The sequence below is a fragment of the Eretmochelys imbricata genome, chromosome 2, assembly GCF_965152235.1.
Source record: "Eretmochelys imbricata isolate rEreImb1 chromosome 2, rEreImb1.hap1, whole genome shotgun sequence".
In the NCBI taxonomy this organism is placed as follows: Eukaryota; Metazoa; Chordata; order Testudines; family Cheloniidae; genus Eretmochelys; species Eretmochelys imbricata.
In genome coordinates this window covers 106970231-106987136 of record NC_135573.1, presented here as the reverse complement: position 1 = coordinate 106987136, position 16906 = coordinate 106970231, and the positions used below count along the sequence as shown (strand labels likewise).

General features: G+C 40.5%; 1 long non-coding RNA gene across 2 annotated transcripts in view; it reads left to right on the top strand.

The window, feature by feature from the left end:
- LOC144260466 (uncharacterized) overlaps nt 1-16906 on the top strand; it is a 237395-nt gene that overhangs the window by 38428 nt on the left and 182061 nt on the right. For both annotated transcript variants that reach the window (XR_013345022.1, XR_013345023.1), the window contains exon 3: nt 12456-12642. This is a non-coding gene — a long non-coding RNA (uncharacterized LOC144260466). The remainder of the gene's footprint in view (nt 1-12455; nt 12643-16906) is intronic.

The following is a 16906-nucleotide window of genomic DNA, read 5'->3' as shown; positions in this document are numbered from 1 at the left end:
ATAACTTTCCACAAGTGCTGTTCTCTGGGCTCAAGCAGTTCTCAACATAGGAGAATAGCCATGTGGTGGTCACACAGGGTCACAGTGTGATTGGCTTTAACAGGTCTGTTTTGCTACTTTATCATACAATTTAGGTATGTCTCCTAATCAGGTTTTCCACACAATTAGGGTGGAACTGGCTGGTTCAGATGGCAGGAAGAGCTAAAAAATGAGAAGAAGAAGATTTGTTAGGGTTGATAGTGTTAATGAAAATATGAAAGGAAAGCCACATTTGGAGGGGAAAGTGTGACCTGACAAATATGACCCCCTGGAATTCCCCTAGATTTCTAATGTTGAAATCAAAGCTGGTTTTAATGTGCACCAGGTGTCATCAGGGTGTTTTGATTCCCTTCAAGCGAGGGAATGAGCCTTACAGTTTCAGCATCTGCACATCTGTGAATATCAGTGACAGGGTGTATTCTTGTTTAGATCATAACCCATGAGGTTCAAAGGGCATGAACAATTTAATAATTGATCCTGTTAGGTGCACTGGAGATTGGCAACCACAAAACTATGCTCTGCTTTGCACAGGCTGTGGTCTTTTCATTTTCTCTCTTCCTCCCCTTTCCAGTGCCCATCCCTTGCACTGACATGCTTAATCCCATCTTAACTGTCTCAGTAGCCAGACAGAACAATAAGAAAGCCAGGAAGATGGCAGCAAAGCCGGAATTTTAAAATTATATAGCAAAAAACTAAAAATGGATATTATCAAAAACATTCATTATTGATATTCAAACAGTATGTTTAAAATAGATGTGTTGTGATAAAACTAGGTATTTTGTAAATTTAGATTACAGTTAAATCCTGTGGAAGGACAGGATGCCATCATCAGATGAATGGTTCTTTGACGCCAGTCTTGCCATTTGTCTCTCTGTTTCTAATCTTTCTGCTGCAGGTTGGGAAGACTGTGGCAAGGTGGCTCTGATATCATCTCTAGAGACCTCCAGATTTCCTTGGTTTCTCTCACTCTTGCTTTCAGTCTGGGTCTTGCATGAGACTGCACTAGTTTTTTTGGTGGTTGAGCTCATCCTGTGAAAGAAAGATCAGGTGTGCTTGTACTTTTGGCTCTGCCAAAAGACTTAGTTGTTGTTGACCAGAAGGGTTTTGACCTGTTTGTGGACCTGTTGCCTTATTTTCTTTCTCTGAGAGAGCCCAGGATGTGAGAGGCTGCTCGTGGAAATAGTGTAATGAATTAGTGAGATCATTATGAGGAAAACATACATCTGTTTCTCTTTATTATATCAAATTCTGACAGATCTTCGCTTTCAAAGAACTTGGCCTAAATCGTAGATTAGATGAGACCAAGTTAGCTGGAGTCCTGCCTAGATAAGATATAAGTGATGCTTGCAAGTTGAAACTATGGCAGGGTGGCCCCCTGTAACAAGGCATTAGTCCTTTCGCGGGAGGGGGTGACATTTGCAGACCAGGATGTCTGTTATAGGGACACAGTCCCTTTAAGGCAGGAGGTTTTTTTAATTTTAGTCATCAGCTGGAGCATATGATTGATGGTTCAAGAGACTAGGAATATGACTCTCTGAGTGGACAATATAAGAAGTAGCTGGAGCTCAGCATGAAGGAAATTAGATTTGCAAAAACCTGGGCCAAGTTCTCCAGACAGGAAGCTTGGAGCATAGCCGAAAGAGGGCCTGGAGGAGTGGAGAAGTGTCCAGTCTGGGAAAGTCTGTAAAGAAGCCTCGAACTGAGCAGGCCATGAAGGAAGTGATGCAGAGAAAAAGTGATACAATCATGTCAAGTGAATTGGGCAGTTACTGAATATATAGGGTTCCTGGACCAGAACCCAGAAGAGAAGGGGGCCTGAGTTCTTATATAGTGACATCTGGAAGTGGTGGACATAAACCCCTAAATTCAGGGGAAGAAAACTAATTGAGCCCTAAAAGAGAGACTACAGAGTTGGAGAGCCTAAAGAAGGCTGGGGAAGAACTTTCTAGAGCCCAGATTGGGGCCTAAAGACACTTTTAAGACCATGGGAAGGTCTGTACAGAAAAAGTCTGGGAGGAAGATTGTTTAGTTGTTTCTCTCACTGGAACTACAGCAGCCTATATAGTATAGATCCTAGGTCTCTGAAAGACGTCTTCTCTCTCTGTTCATCAGTGTGGAAATGCCAGCTTTTAGGTACTTGTGCTAACATTCAGTAATTTAACTCTGTGGCCCAGTACAATTTCATGGAGAACTCTTGATACTGGATTTCAGCTCATCAGGGATCCAGCAGAGTCAGGGTTGTGTTGGTGGCCGTCGTCGTCTTCATCATCTTCATCATCAAAACTTCATGGCATGGTGTGAACCCAGCTGGCCTTTACCTGTGGATGTGGGTGTTTAGTTTATTTTGTAACTGTTTCTTAATTAGATTGGACAGCATGATTTATGTAGTGTTTGGGAGGTGAGGTATTGTACTTGCACTCAGAGATCTTTGTACTGGGAGCATTTTATTGATTAACAAATAACAACACACTGAAGCATACTGCCGTATCTTAATGCCTAGGATTCCAAGACTGACATTAGAGAAATAAAGTGTGTGTGTGTGTGTGTGTGTGTGTGTTAATAATTATAATTATTATCAGTAATTGTTATGGCACGATTTATCCCAATGTCCCTTTGATCTTTCAAGCAGACACCTTGTTACTCTGTAATTCAGTTTCAGAGGCTGGTTGCCCACAGACAGCTGACAGGAGCCATCGGGCAAAGATCAGCAAAGAGCATAACACTAAAATTTATTTTTATCAGTTTAAATACAACATAACAATGTGTATGCTTTTGAGGCTTAATATACAACTGTAAAGTAGCTTTGAAAAATTGTCATGAAAACTTATCAACCTAGGTACAATGTCTATTCATCTGCACTTTTCTATAATGACAGTTGATCGTGGAAAAGAACTCGAGAGGTATTTTAACTGACCATCAAAATATGACTTGCTGAGGGTGAGGGGTGTGTGGGATTTGGCAAGGCTACAGGAAGGTATCCAATGACTATGGACTCTGTGGCTGATCATCCAGTCATTACTGATGTTGATCACGTGTTGATTGAAAAGTAGAATCTCAAACAGCCTTTCAAATCAGTTGTTAAAGCCAAAAAAAAAAAAAAGAAGGATTGAGGGATTTGAATTCATTCAAGTTTTGCTAGTGGAGAAATTGGGTTCAGACTTGGATTGCTGGCATATGGTTACATTTCATGAAATACCATCATTAATTGCGGTTAAAGGGAGCCTTGAACTTGAGCCTGTATTATGGTAAACCTCATGTTGCCAAGTTTGATAGCTTGCCTTTAGACTGAGTTTAGAGACCTTGTTAGAATAAACAGACTTCAATTTCTTGTAAAATGTAGATCTTGTTCATTGAACTGAATTATTTTAAAGATCCTACAATTGTTAGAGGTAGTTTAGTAGACTGGATAATAAAGCCTGAAGGAGTGTGTACTCAAGTTTGTTTGAATGGATGAGAACAACTGGTCCCTCCTGCAAATACTATTGGAATGATTTTTTTCATTTAAGTCACTTGTCATGCATTTGGAAAGCAGTAAGTAATATCCTAATAATACTAAAAGCCTCCCCAAGCTGTCTTCAGCAGCAGTTTTTGAAAAGTTCATGGGCTGTTGCGGGATAATAGAAGAGAAGGAACTTTGGGTAAGGCTCTTTCAATATGCAAGGCTAAAAGGGCTTTCTGCTACATTGCCATTCCCTATTTTTAACCATCAGCTTCACTTCTCAAAAACATACAATTCTGAATGTTTCATTTAAAGAAAAATATTTCCAAGAGACATTTCAGGCAAAGGGAAATATCTTTTCCCTCTAGGGTGAAAACTAGAAGAAATAATTGTTCTTAAGTTTTTGCCCTAGTTTAGTATCTATTATCATTACCTGTGCTATTAAAAATAAACAAATATTTTGAAATCTTGCCCTCTGCCCACAGCTATCTTATGTACCAATCTGATTGATAAGTGAAATGAGTGAATCCTCTGTGTTTGAATGAATGAATGAGTGAATATGGATGTGCTTACATTTACAAGTATCATAGTTGGCATTCTGTGCATATTTTGCTTTTGAGTCTTTGATTCTACTGTCCTTGCAAATCACTATACGGTTGCAAATTAACCCATAAGATGATAGACATTAATTTATGGCACTAAGTTCATGAATTGAAGTACTATGCCAGTAGATTTCCATGTACATTTTCCTGGGTGGCAGAGTTAGTAAGAATACCACACGTGCTACAACAGGTTATATTTGCATAATCAATTATTTGCTGTACTACATTTAAAAATGTCTGTGATCATTTTCTGTTCACATTTCAAATAGCTGGTGTAAAAGCAAACACCACAATGCACAGCTATTTCTCCTGCTGTCCCACTGTAGTGAGGTGGCATGGGCTCCCTCAGAGGTGGACGCGGAGGGAACGCTGCAAGTCGCCTGGTGGGTGGAACCAGGAGGGCCACGCTCTGCAGTGGCGGGACAGAGAGAGGAAGTATAAAAGGCTGGCCCAGCAGCTCTGTCAAAAGGGAGCTGCAGAAGGAGACAGACGCTTCTTCCCTGCTGCTGGAGTGGGATGCCAAGGAGAACTGCTGCTGCCTAGAAGACCAGCCTGAGCTTCCAGAGAGCCCTGCCACTCCCGACGCTGAGGAGCTGCTACCGCTACCCTTGGCAGAGTATCCCGGGGAGACTGAGGATGACCCCTGGATGCAGGTACACCCGAGGGGGAGAATAGGAAGCAGGAGTCAGGGAGTCAGACTACTGTCTGACTGTGGTGCCGCCGGAAACACGGTCAGCGTGTTGCGGGTGGAATCCCAGCTGACTCAGAGGCAGACCACTTTGCCAGTGTTTGGGGCCCTGGCCTGGGATATGGAGTTGGGCAGGCCTGCGTCCCCCCTGCCATCCCACCCCTGGGGTGGCAGTATTCCCCCTTCTTAGGCCAAAAGGCCTGCGCTTCTCGGGCATCCCTACTGGAGCCCCAGCAACAGTACTTGGCGCTCGCCCCCTGCTGGAGCCCCTAGACTGGGCGGATAAACTGCTACAGCTCTGCCTAACTGCAGGCCAGAGCCTTGACTGCTTTCTGCCCCACCATGCTGGAAGGCCGGGGTCCATTGAGAACCGCAAATTCTCCCCTTGTTTTTTCTTCATTTGGGAGAATACTCTAGCAGACCAAACTGCGAGGAGGCATGGCCTCCCTCGGATGCGGAGGGACGGTCACGCCAGCTTACACCCACCAATCAGGAATGAAATCTAAAATGCCTGAAAGTGTTAATTTATTTTGGTAAGTTTCAAACGTACTGTTAATAGGCTTTATCCCAGTGCTCATTTGGACACTTGTTCATGTCCCCACACACAAGTGCCAAGAATCTGTTTCATGAATGCTGATACCATTCACGCATGAACAAGAAAATGCTGGGCTAACCTGTCATTAAACTCTTAAAGCTGGAACATGTGTTTATTCTGGTATAGCTGCCTATGGCATGTAATATTAGGACATAATGTAATGGGGATGTGTCGGATGGGCTCATTCACAAGTAAAGGCTAGTACAGCACTCGGTGCTGAATTGGTAAATGCACAGATAACTGACACGTTAGACGAGAAAGCGCCAAAAGTGGTATCTGTGTCAGAGTTAGTATGTTTAATGTGTAGAACCATCTACAATGCTTACAACTACTTTTGACCACTCCAAAAAACCTAAAGGCTCATCCCAGAGTGAATTTTTATAACTAAGTTTTCGATGTGAGTTCTTACAGGAAAGTAACAATCAGATACTGAAATGCTGGCATACCTTGGGCTATAGCAGCACAAGTGGATGCAGCTATAATAATGTTTTAATACACTGTATGAAAAAAAGGATGTAGAGTGGATGGGTACATCTGTTGACAATCTTTCTTTTTAATTTGAAGCCACCTGAAGGCTCTAACTAGCTGAATAATAACCCGATCCCCATATGGTTTCCGTTCTTTCAGAGTAATAGCATGCAGAAAAAGAGTCTACTTTTAGCTCTGACTTCTGTTTGCTTCTTTGTGAGTCTGAGAACGCTTCCTGTCTGCTTGGTGATAGGAAATGTAACCAAAACAGACTTAGATGAGTGACATTTCTCATGCCTGGCTTTCCACTTTGGTAACTTGTGTAAACTTGTACAGAGAACCCATTTGTACAAGCTGCTGCATGCATGCAGATAGAGATGGTGTCTTCAGGATGATTTGCAGCTCATTTTTAATTATAATTTTTATCTTGTTAGTTCCTCAGTATTTATACAGTAGATATTATAAAGTATTTTTCCCATTTATAATTCCTCTTATACTCTAATCTCTCAACAATTTTGTACTGTCACTTTTCAGTTGAATTTAGGTTTGTGACTAAAGCAATTGAAAGGCACATTTTTTAATAAATGCAATTAAATTTTAAAGCCACTTTTGCTTTGGTTAGAAAACTACTCATGGAAAACAACTTTTCTCTTCTGCTTATATCTCTTAATTTTTCTTACATTCCCTTGCATGTGCCCTCAATTTCCTTCCTGCCCATATTTTCCTGTTCTCTCATGGTTTCCTGTCCATTTTCTACATTATGGGTACCAGTAAGTAATCATTTTCACTGAGGTCAGCCCTGTTTCATCCTAATTGGGGGGAAGAAGCGGGAATGGAGAAATGGTAGCCGTTTTGAGTAAGGTTGAAAGTTTATAGGGATGCTGACAAACATTAGGAGACCAGGGGAAGTGTGGTTTAAAAAAGTCCAAAACAACAGCAAACCGCCCCCAACATCCTATAATCATGAGATTCTGATAATGTGAGAACTGTTGACTCTAGATTTTGTATAAGGGCCTTGCTCCACAATTTTAGCCCCCACCCTCACTTCCAGTCACATAGGATTTGAAATGTTAATTCTCACTTCTTTAGAAGTGTCTTGTATTGGACGTTAATACCACAGCAAAATAAGATGATTACATTAGAGGACGAGGAGAAATGAGATACATACCGAAGCCTGTGGGGCAGTTTGTTTGGTACTGATGCTGCTGAATCACTGTGCAAAATGAGTGGACTGGCAAGCTGATAGTCTGTATCATTACCAACCTGTGTAGCTGTATCAATCATTTTATTTAAATAGTTTATTACATACGTTACTGTATATAAAATAGCATCCCTTCATCTTCACCATTGTGGCACCCCAGACTTATATGGAGATGTGATTCTGTCGAAAGTTGTTTAGGAGTTGGACCATGGCCTACTTTGATGGAGCAACACAACTTATGCCATTTTTACTTATCCAAAGGCAAATTTCCACAACATGCCTATGCCAGGGAGTGTCAAGTTTAAGGATTCCAAGGCAGCATCATGGGCACTGAGTAATAGAGTTGACTTTTGGGTTGACATTTTATTAAACACTCCTGGTTTGGAAAAATTTCAAAAACCCTGCGATTAAGAGGACATGCTGCATTATGATAGCCTCACCAGCTGGGGCTGGATTGGAGCCAATCTCACAATGATGGGAGACACTACAGCCCTTTAATGAATTTGAGCCCTCTGACTGCCTGCCTGTCCCCCACTTGCCTTCCTCCTGGGACAGAATAACCAATCAGAGCTGTCACAGATGGAACTGTCTCCGCCTTCTTTTCCCCACAGCAACCAGAAGTTATTCTCAATGGGAGTGGAAAGGGGGAGCAGGAACAGGGAACTAAAGGGACCAGCAACTCAAAGTGGCTCAGCTCCCCACTCCCCTTCTGTGAGCAATGGGGCAGCTTATTCTTTAAGCACGGAAAATATACAAAACAAAACTTTCGTTTTTAGGTTTCAGAATAACAGCCGTGTTAGTCTGTATTCGCAAAAAGAAAAGGAGTACTTGTGGCACCTTAGAGACTAACCAATTTATTTGAGCATAAGCTTTCGTGAGCTACAGCTCACTTCATCGTATGCATACTGTGGAAACTGCAGAAGACATTATATACACAGAGACCATGAAACAATACCTCCTCCCACCCCACTCTCCTGCTAGTAATAGCTTATCTAAAGTGATCACTCTCCTTACAATGTGTATGATAATCAAGTTGGGCCATTTCCAGCACAAATCCAGTTTTTCTCACCCTCCGCCCCCCGCCCCCCCCCCCCCACAAACTCACTGTCCTGCTGGTAATAGCCCATCCAAAGTGACCACTCTCTTTACAATGTGCATGATAATCAAGATGGGCCATGTCCAGCACAAATCCAGGTTTTCTCACACCCCCCCTTTTTTCCAAAAACCACACACACAAACTCACTGTCCTGCTGGTAATAGCTTATCCAAAGTGACCACTCTCCTTACAATGTGTATGAAAATCAAGGTGGGCCATTTCCAGCACAAATTTCCCCCAACCTGAAGCAAATACTCACCAACAATAACATACCACACAACAGAACCACTAACCCAGGAACCTATCCTTGCAACAAAGCCCGTTGCCAACTGTGCCCACATATCTATTCAGGGGACACCATCACAGGGCCTAATAACATCAGCCACACTATCAGAGGCTCGTTCACCTGCACATCCACCAATGTGATATATGCCATCATGTGCCAGCAATGCCCCTCTGCCATGTACATTGGTCAAACTGGATGGTCTCTATGTAAAAGAATAAATGGACACAAATCAGATGTCAAGAATTATAACATTCATAAACCAGTCGGAGAACACTTCAATCTCTCTGGTCACGCAATTACAGACATGAAGGTCGCTATCTTAAAACAAAAAAACTTCAAATCCAGACTCCAGCGAGAAACTGCTGAATTGGAATTCATTTGCAAATTGGATACTATTAATTTAGGCTTAAATAGAGACTGGGAGTGGCTAAGTCATTATGCAAGGTAGCCTATTTCCCCTTGTTCCCCCCCACCCCCAGACGTTCTGGTTAAACCTGGATTTGTGCTGGAAATGGCCCACCTTGATTATCATACACATTGTAAGGAGAATGGTCAGTTTGGATGAGCTATTACCAGCAGGAGAGTGAGTCTATATGGGGGGGGTGGGGGGAGAAAACCTGGATTTGTGCTGGAAATGGCCCACCTTGATTATCATGCACATTGTAGGGAGAGTGGTCACTATGGATAAGCTATTACCAGCAGGAGAGTGAGTTTGTGTGTGTGGTTTTTGGAAAAAAGGGGGGGGGGTGAGAAAACCTGGATTTGTGCTGGAAATGGCCCATCTTGATTATCGTACACATTGTAAAGAGAGTGGTCACTTTGGATGGGCTATTACCAGCAGGAGAGTGAGTTTGTGGGGAGGGGGCGGGCGGAGGGTGAGAAAACCTGGATTTTGTGCTGGAAATGGCCCAACTGGATTATCATACACATTGTAAGGAGAGTGATCACTTTAGATAAGCTATTACTGGCAGGAGAGTGGGGTGGGAGGAGGTATTGTTTCATGGTCTCTGTGTATAAAACATCCAGCAGAGGGCAACAAAAATGATCAGGGGGATGGGGCACATGACGTACGAGGAGAGGCTGTGGGAACTGGGATTGTTTAGTCTGCGGAAGAGAAGAATGAGGGGGGATTTGATAGCTGCTTTCAACTACCTGAAAGGGTGTTCCAAAGAGGATGGATCTAGACTGTTCTCAGTGGTAGCGGATGACAGAACGAGGAGTAATGGTCTCAAGTTGCAGTGCGGGAGGTTTAGGTTGGATATTAGGAAAAACTTTTTCACTAGGAGGGTGGTGAAACACTGGAATGTGTTACCTAGGGAGGTGGTGGAATCCCCTTCCTTAGAAGTTTTTAAGGTCAGGCTTGACAAAGCCCTGGCTGGGGTGATTTAGTTGGGGATTGGTCCTGCTTTGAGCAGAGAGTTGGACTAGATGATCTCCTGAGGTCCCTTCCAACCCTGATATTTTTATGATAGACAGTCTTCTGCAGTTTCCACAGTATGCATCTGATGAAGTGAGCTGTAGCTCACTAAAGCTTATGCTCAAATAAATTGGTTAGTCTCTAAGGTGCCACAAGTACTCCTTTCCTTTTTTCATTTTTAGAGCAGTCCTATGTCACATTTTGTGCTTTGGTTTGGAACTCTGATTTGCTTTGCTGTCTTGCTCAGTAAAGGAAGAAATATTGCTCATGAGAATTTCAGCTTCTCTGAGCTGGTATATCATCAGTTTAAAAAAAAAACCCACACAATATGGAATGGATTCTAGAAATCTGAATCTATCCCACATGCAGTACAGAATCCAACCCTATGAACAGTGGTTTGGCCCCTTAAAAAAAACGGGGGGGGCGGGCAAAACAAAAGAAAAAATTGCTTTCAGTTTCATCAGAGGTTAATTATCTGTTTCTAGATGGGCTCAAGCAAGAGCTGTTCTACCTACACATTCTTGTTAGAAGCTCCTGTATTGCTGTATATGCTAAACTATTTATTTTGTGTGCATGGGCATGTATGTGTTTTTTCCCATAACCATTTTAATGTTTGTTAAGGTCTTTTATTGTGGAGGTATTTTATTGGTAATTCTTTGTGTTGCATTTTTCATACTCTTTACCTTCAGGGTGATTGTTGCTATCATGTTTCACCTTGAGCTGGGAATGCTGCATAGGGGAATGCATTGGATTTAGTATTTTTGGTTCTCAATGCATTGTCCACCCAGGTGCACCTGGCAAGGCAATAAGATGCAGTTGAGTCATAGTTTAATTATTTTGCTTGATGTGGAAAGTGGCAAGGTGCTAGATAGTGATTTTGATATTATGGTGCAGCAGAAGCTGCACTGTACTTAAGGATGCATCAGAGAGTTTCATTCTAACAGTAGAAGGAATGGTGAATTTCTGATGTCAGTGAGTTTTAGTACAACAAAAAATTACATCATATGCTTTTTATATCAATTCTATCATCAGATCAATACATCAGATTGTCACACATTCCATGCATTTGGGAAGTTATTTTGCCTTAACACTGCTGAGATCACTGTTAAGGTTTTGCATTAGAGTATGCATTTGATGAAGCTGGGATAGCTTCAGGACATCATGCCTTGAGCCAGTAGGCGATAGAGCTTTCGCTCCCTCCTGAAATTCACGTAATTTCATCTCTTCCCATTTAAAAAAAAAACCCTTGAAGCTTATTTTTGGGGCATTCTTAAATTACTATCACTGATGTTGTTGTTTTATTGCCTTGTTTTGATTCTTTTTGTCTTTTATTCTTGTTGTCTGTAATATTGTGGAGGTTGGAGTGTTTTTGTTAATGAGGATTTTTTATTGTTCAGCACACAAGTCCTTATTTAGTGGCAGGGGTGCCGTATAAATAAAATTGTTGTTCTAGTGTTATTTCTGCTTTGGATTATCTGTTGGAGACGGAAGCAAAAGTCTTATGGGACATTGCAGTGTATTGCAGTTGTACTCAATATGAAGGTGAAAAAGAGTGTACATGTCTTTCCCTTTAACTTTTTATTTCCCTGTTTATAAGGTTTTGGGTGGGCAGGGTATGCCCTGCTGCAAGCTTATCTGTCATTAAATGTAGTGTGTGTTGCTAATATATATAGTGTATTTCATGTGTGTGCACAATATAAATACATACATTTCCCATTTGTAGGAGAAGGTCTGTACTATCTGTATAATTAATGTTGCTTGGATGGTATTAAATGATAGTGACAGATCACGTGGGTGTTAAGGGTTTGACACAGTGGGAGGCGGCACATATGTATCTTCAGCATTAACGCGATGGACATCCATTCAGCAGAAGGGTGGCCAGGCCTTTCCCTAGGAAACATATGCCAAAACTATTATCAAAGACTACGTCATGGCCTGCAGCAAACTGGACAGGATGATAATGAGGAGGGAATTGCACAAAAAAAGACTGTGTGGGCATCCCATTTTATTACAACAGAATGCTAAATAAACAGATTATTTCTGTGACTAGTAAAGTATTTGCTTAGTCAGCAACAATGGCATTTTGGTCTTTATCAAGTTTATACTACTGTTGTTTTACTTTTTGTTTACTTTGGCTGCTATTTTTTTAAATGAAAAAATAAACAAAGGGAAACATCTGAGATGCTGTAAAAAGCACCGTGGATCCAGAACAGCTCATTATTTCTCCTTGAGGGGGAAATCTGTGGTGCACTCTGTGATGTCTGACAATGTGTAATGAGGCACTCCACTATGTCAAACCCAGAGTCATAATTCTGTCTTATCTCGCTGTGATAATAAGACTTTTTGAACTACTGAACTCAACAGAAGTTATAGATGTAAAGGAAATGGCTTGTGTTTTGCCACCTATTTAAAGTAGTTAGAGTCAGAGATCAGGTAATTCAAATCAGTTAACCTTTAGCTTTAGGACTATATATCCCAAATCTAATTTGGAAATCACATTGCTTGAATGGTGCCAAAGTTGTCTAAATACTAATTTTTCAGCAGTTATCTCCATAGTGTTTGTATTGGAGTGTCTCTCTCTCTTTTTTTGGCTGATCTTCTTATATGGTTTTTGTTTTCTAAAGGTTTCCCTGGATAGCAACGAGGCCCAGAAGTCAAGCCAGTCTTCCTAAGTGAGGGGGCCCGCTCAGAAACTGCTCACTGAGGGATAGTACGGCTTGCCTGTCACTCTTGCTGTTATGGCAGGAGGTACTGTAATGGTGACCAAGCAATGTCCAAGTTATGCCCTTCTCTGGATACTAAGGACTACAGGTGAGAACCAGTGCTCCCAAACTCGTATCTAATTTTACTTGTTCCATATCTCATAAACAAGTTAGCAATGCCAGAAATAGCGTTTGCTTTAAATTTATTTACATTTATATTTCCCCCACTCATTTTATTCTGTCTTCGTTTTTCTTGATAACTGTCTGTGAATGTGGATATCTGAATTCCAGCAAGAAATGATAGAAATTCCTTATGGGACTTATGATCTTCACTATTTTGTATCCTAGGAACTCATTTATCATTAAACTTGAAATAGGCATTGGTCTGATATGCATCTTGGGTGATACTGCAGTATACTCCTGGCATATTGGCAGGTCAGCTTTACATTATTATTTTTACATTTCAGCTGGGTCATGTCATTGCAAATAATGCAATTCTGCAGTTAAATATGAACATTTCAGAAGCTACACTATATGGGATTTTAAATGATGTAAATGGATTGCTGTTTAAGCATTGTCAGATGGGGAATTGAGCAGGAAAAGGAGGAAGAACACTTGTTGTATTTGAAAAAGCCCCTGAATTTTGAATAAATTTAGCTTTCACCCGTTAAAAATACCTAAGTGGATATCTTCAAAGGTGTCCATGTGAAAATGCTAATTGTTGCTATTCCACCTACAGCTGTGGAAAAACATTGCTCTTCCCACAAATGTTTCAAATCAATTTACTCTTCTTGTATGTGGCTAGGACAACCACCTTTTTCTGGAAAAGATATTCTTATCTTTTGGAGGAAAAGAAACCTTTTTAAAAACAGACTTTTCTTCAGCTGTTAACTTCCAGTAGTTTTCTTCCACGTCTGGATTTTTTTCTGAATAACAAGTAAAGATTGGTTAGGAACATCGTCAGTTTTTGCGGTTTTTCCTTTAATTCATTTTAGTGCTCATGAAAGTTGACAGTTCATGAATACGCTTTTAGAGGAGGTTAGAAATGCATCATCTAGAGTTAATTTGATGACACTGGAGACGTATGCCTTCTGTTTATGGACAGAATAGGTTGAACCAGTGTCAGGGCTGTTTTGACTTATACAGTCCCCTCAATTGTCTTGTCTTCACTAGGAAACAATGTGTGTTCTTACTACATGTCAGCTAATATGCAGTAACTACAATGAGGTAAACATCTAGTTGCATTTTTAACACGTTAGCAGTTTGATCTTCCCAGGATCTGCTAACGCATGTGAAAATTACAAACTGCCTTGTCGTCACTATCTTGCCATTTTTGTATGCAGTGGTATTGTAGCTGGGTTGGTCCCAGGATATTAGAGAGACAAGGTGGGTGAGGTAATATCTTTTATTGGGCCAAATTCTGTTGGTGAGAGAGACAAGCTTTCGAGCTTATGCAGAAGTGTAAGCTTGAAAGCTCGTCTCTCTACCAACAGAAGTTGGCCCAATAAAAGATATTACCTCACCCACCTTAACTTCAGTAGAATTTTACCATGTTAGGTGTATTCCTACCATATGTTAACTTTTTGCCTAATATGGACACGCCCAAAATCTCTTCATCCTGACCTGAAGATGTATATCCTTTAGGGATGCAAAGATAGTGTAGTTCCCATGCTTGTTCTAACATTTGTCTGTCAGCCAAGGTGTCAGTCTGTGATGAGGACACCTGTCCACCATAAATGAAGCACAGCTCATTTTTCACAGTCCACTAAACTACTGTCTGGCTCTGACTTCATTCATCCTCCACTTGGGCTTGATCTGATTCTGTGACTAATAGGTGAAAGGTTTTATATTCAAATGCTTATTTCCTAAGCCATCCAGTTTTGTTTTGTTTTTTAATCTTTATCACAAGAAAAATTACTGTTGAGTACAGGGATTCAAGGGAGGGAAAAATCTGGTTGCAATTCATTTTGTCAAATTATAAAAAACAAGTGTCACTGGGCCCCATGCTTCTGTCAGAGATGGTGTACAGTGACAAGTACCACGCAGGTGTGTGGGATTTTTAAAAAGGTGTGAAAATTATTAAATAGGCTTGGCTGTCTTGGATGGAGCAATTTTCATCATGGGAACTTGACCCCTTGCTTCCAGCTCTTCCTGCGCGACTTGTGTGTGCCCCACAACGCATTGTGAAAATTTACGAAAAGGGATTGTGTTGGAGGGTGGCACGTGACTCACTGGGATATCTGTCCATAGTGCACTGCACTTTGCGTTAACACAAGCACTCCTGCTGAGTATGTGCAGCACTAACGCAAGCAGTCAAGTATAAATGCACATGCACGATCGACTAACTGTTGTGGTCTTATGCTGATGTAATTGGCACAGACCAAAACTTGTAGTGTAGACATGGCCTAACTGTAGTGGATTCAAACTGTTTAGTGAGTATAACACAATAAGCCTCTTGGAGGAGGAATGCAGCTGCTGTATGAGGCTATAAGAAAATAAAGAAAATCTTAGAATTCTGCTTTTTTGATTAGAAGTCTATTCTCTGATGAGCATGATTTGCGTTCTTTGTGGTGCTAAGTGTCACAAAGGTAGAAACTAAGGAACAAAAGGGATAATTTAGTTGGTGTTGGTCCTGCTTTGAGCAGGGGATTGGACTAGATGACCTCCTGAGGTCTCTTATAACCCTCATCTTCTATGATTCTATGAATTATGCTTCTGGAGAGAAGACCCTAGCTGAAATGTGAAATTATAAGAAATATCTTTGTATGTTGTGTTTTGAGTCTACTACTTTTTCAAGTATATTTCTGCATTGTAGGCATCAAGGGCCTGCACTAATATGCACTGAAATTAATGGGAGTCTTTTCATTGACTTTGATTGGGTCAGGTCCTAAGTAGAAGTAGTAGTTCATTCTGACTTGTAAGCCTGCAAGAAATAGCTATGCTAAATTTGGAAAGAAATATAGCAAAAGAAAGTCTCCATTACAGTAGAGCTGAATATACAGCATGTTTAACCCCTGTCATTATGTATGAAGCTGTCAAATGCTAACAATAATGCAACATTAAATAGAATGATTTTGCACTGCAGCGAACATGAGCAATTGTTTCTGTTTTCCTCAGTGTGTGTATATAGAGAGAGATATTTGAATTGTTGGTATATTATCAGAAACCAGGATCCAGAACTTGAAATAGTGCAAAAATAATACCAATTCTACAAGCTGAAAACCAAGGCCTGTCAGGTATTATCACATCCACTCCCGTTTTCCACTTCGTTAGACCCAGAAGGAAATTCTTTCAAATGTTTGCTAACCTTCACTGAACAAGAATAGCAACTTAATAAACATGAATTTTCCTTGGGGAATTCAACTGCATGGTGTTGGTTTCCCCCACAACATCTTGCCCACCTTGTTTTGAGTGTCTTTCAAGGAACAAAAGTGTAACACTGCTTCTTGATATTACAAAACTATCTCAAGGAGACAAGTTGCATTGTTATTTTCCCAGAAAAATCTTATATTTACTTAATGAAAAATTAGACTAAATGCTATTTTGTAAGCCCACAAGGAAAGTATATTTCTACTGTGAAGAATTCCCATTTGGTAATCTCAGACACTTTAAATACTGATACCATTTAACTATACAGGAAAAATGAAAAACTGTGAACTACTGGATATCTGTCAAACTAGAAGTTTTTAATTTTTTTCCAGCACATCCTACTAGTAGACTTGCACTAACTATAGCCCACATTTATAAAATGAATGAAAGGAGGAATGGATAAAGATTATTTACAGAAAGGAAGTCAACTTAGAACTCTTTTCTCATTTTAATTCCAGTGTGAAATGTATTCTAGGCAGTTGCTTAGCTTCAGTCAGTGAAACCCCTTAATAGTAAGAACAGGAAATTGTTAATAATGTTTGGTTTCTTGTGAAATCCATGCTCCATCATAGACTGAATACATGACAGTTTTCACTGATTTTCCTCTCTTGGTATATGCCTATCTGTCAGTGTACATAAAACTTCGAAATAATACATATGACCCACCTCTTCTAGAATGCCATTTCATTTCTTTTCTCCTAACCTCTGAATGTGAAGGATTGGTTGTATTAGTTTGTTTACTGTGTCAGAGCTAAATAACATGTTAGTTTCCCTTTGCTAACTCTCATGCTGCAGAAAAATTCTCCTCTTTATAGATCTTTTCTGTTTCTTAATTGGTCCACCACTGCCTGAATCACTGTAAATAAACCTCTCACTACAAGTGTACATACTGGAAAACTCTGATGGTAAAGAATGAGTGCAACTGATGACTTATTTAATAGATTTGTAGGCTCCATGTAAATAAACACAGCTGCATAAATTAAAATTGTGAAAATTCAGCCTTC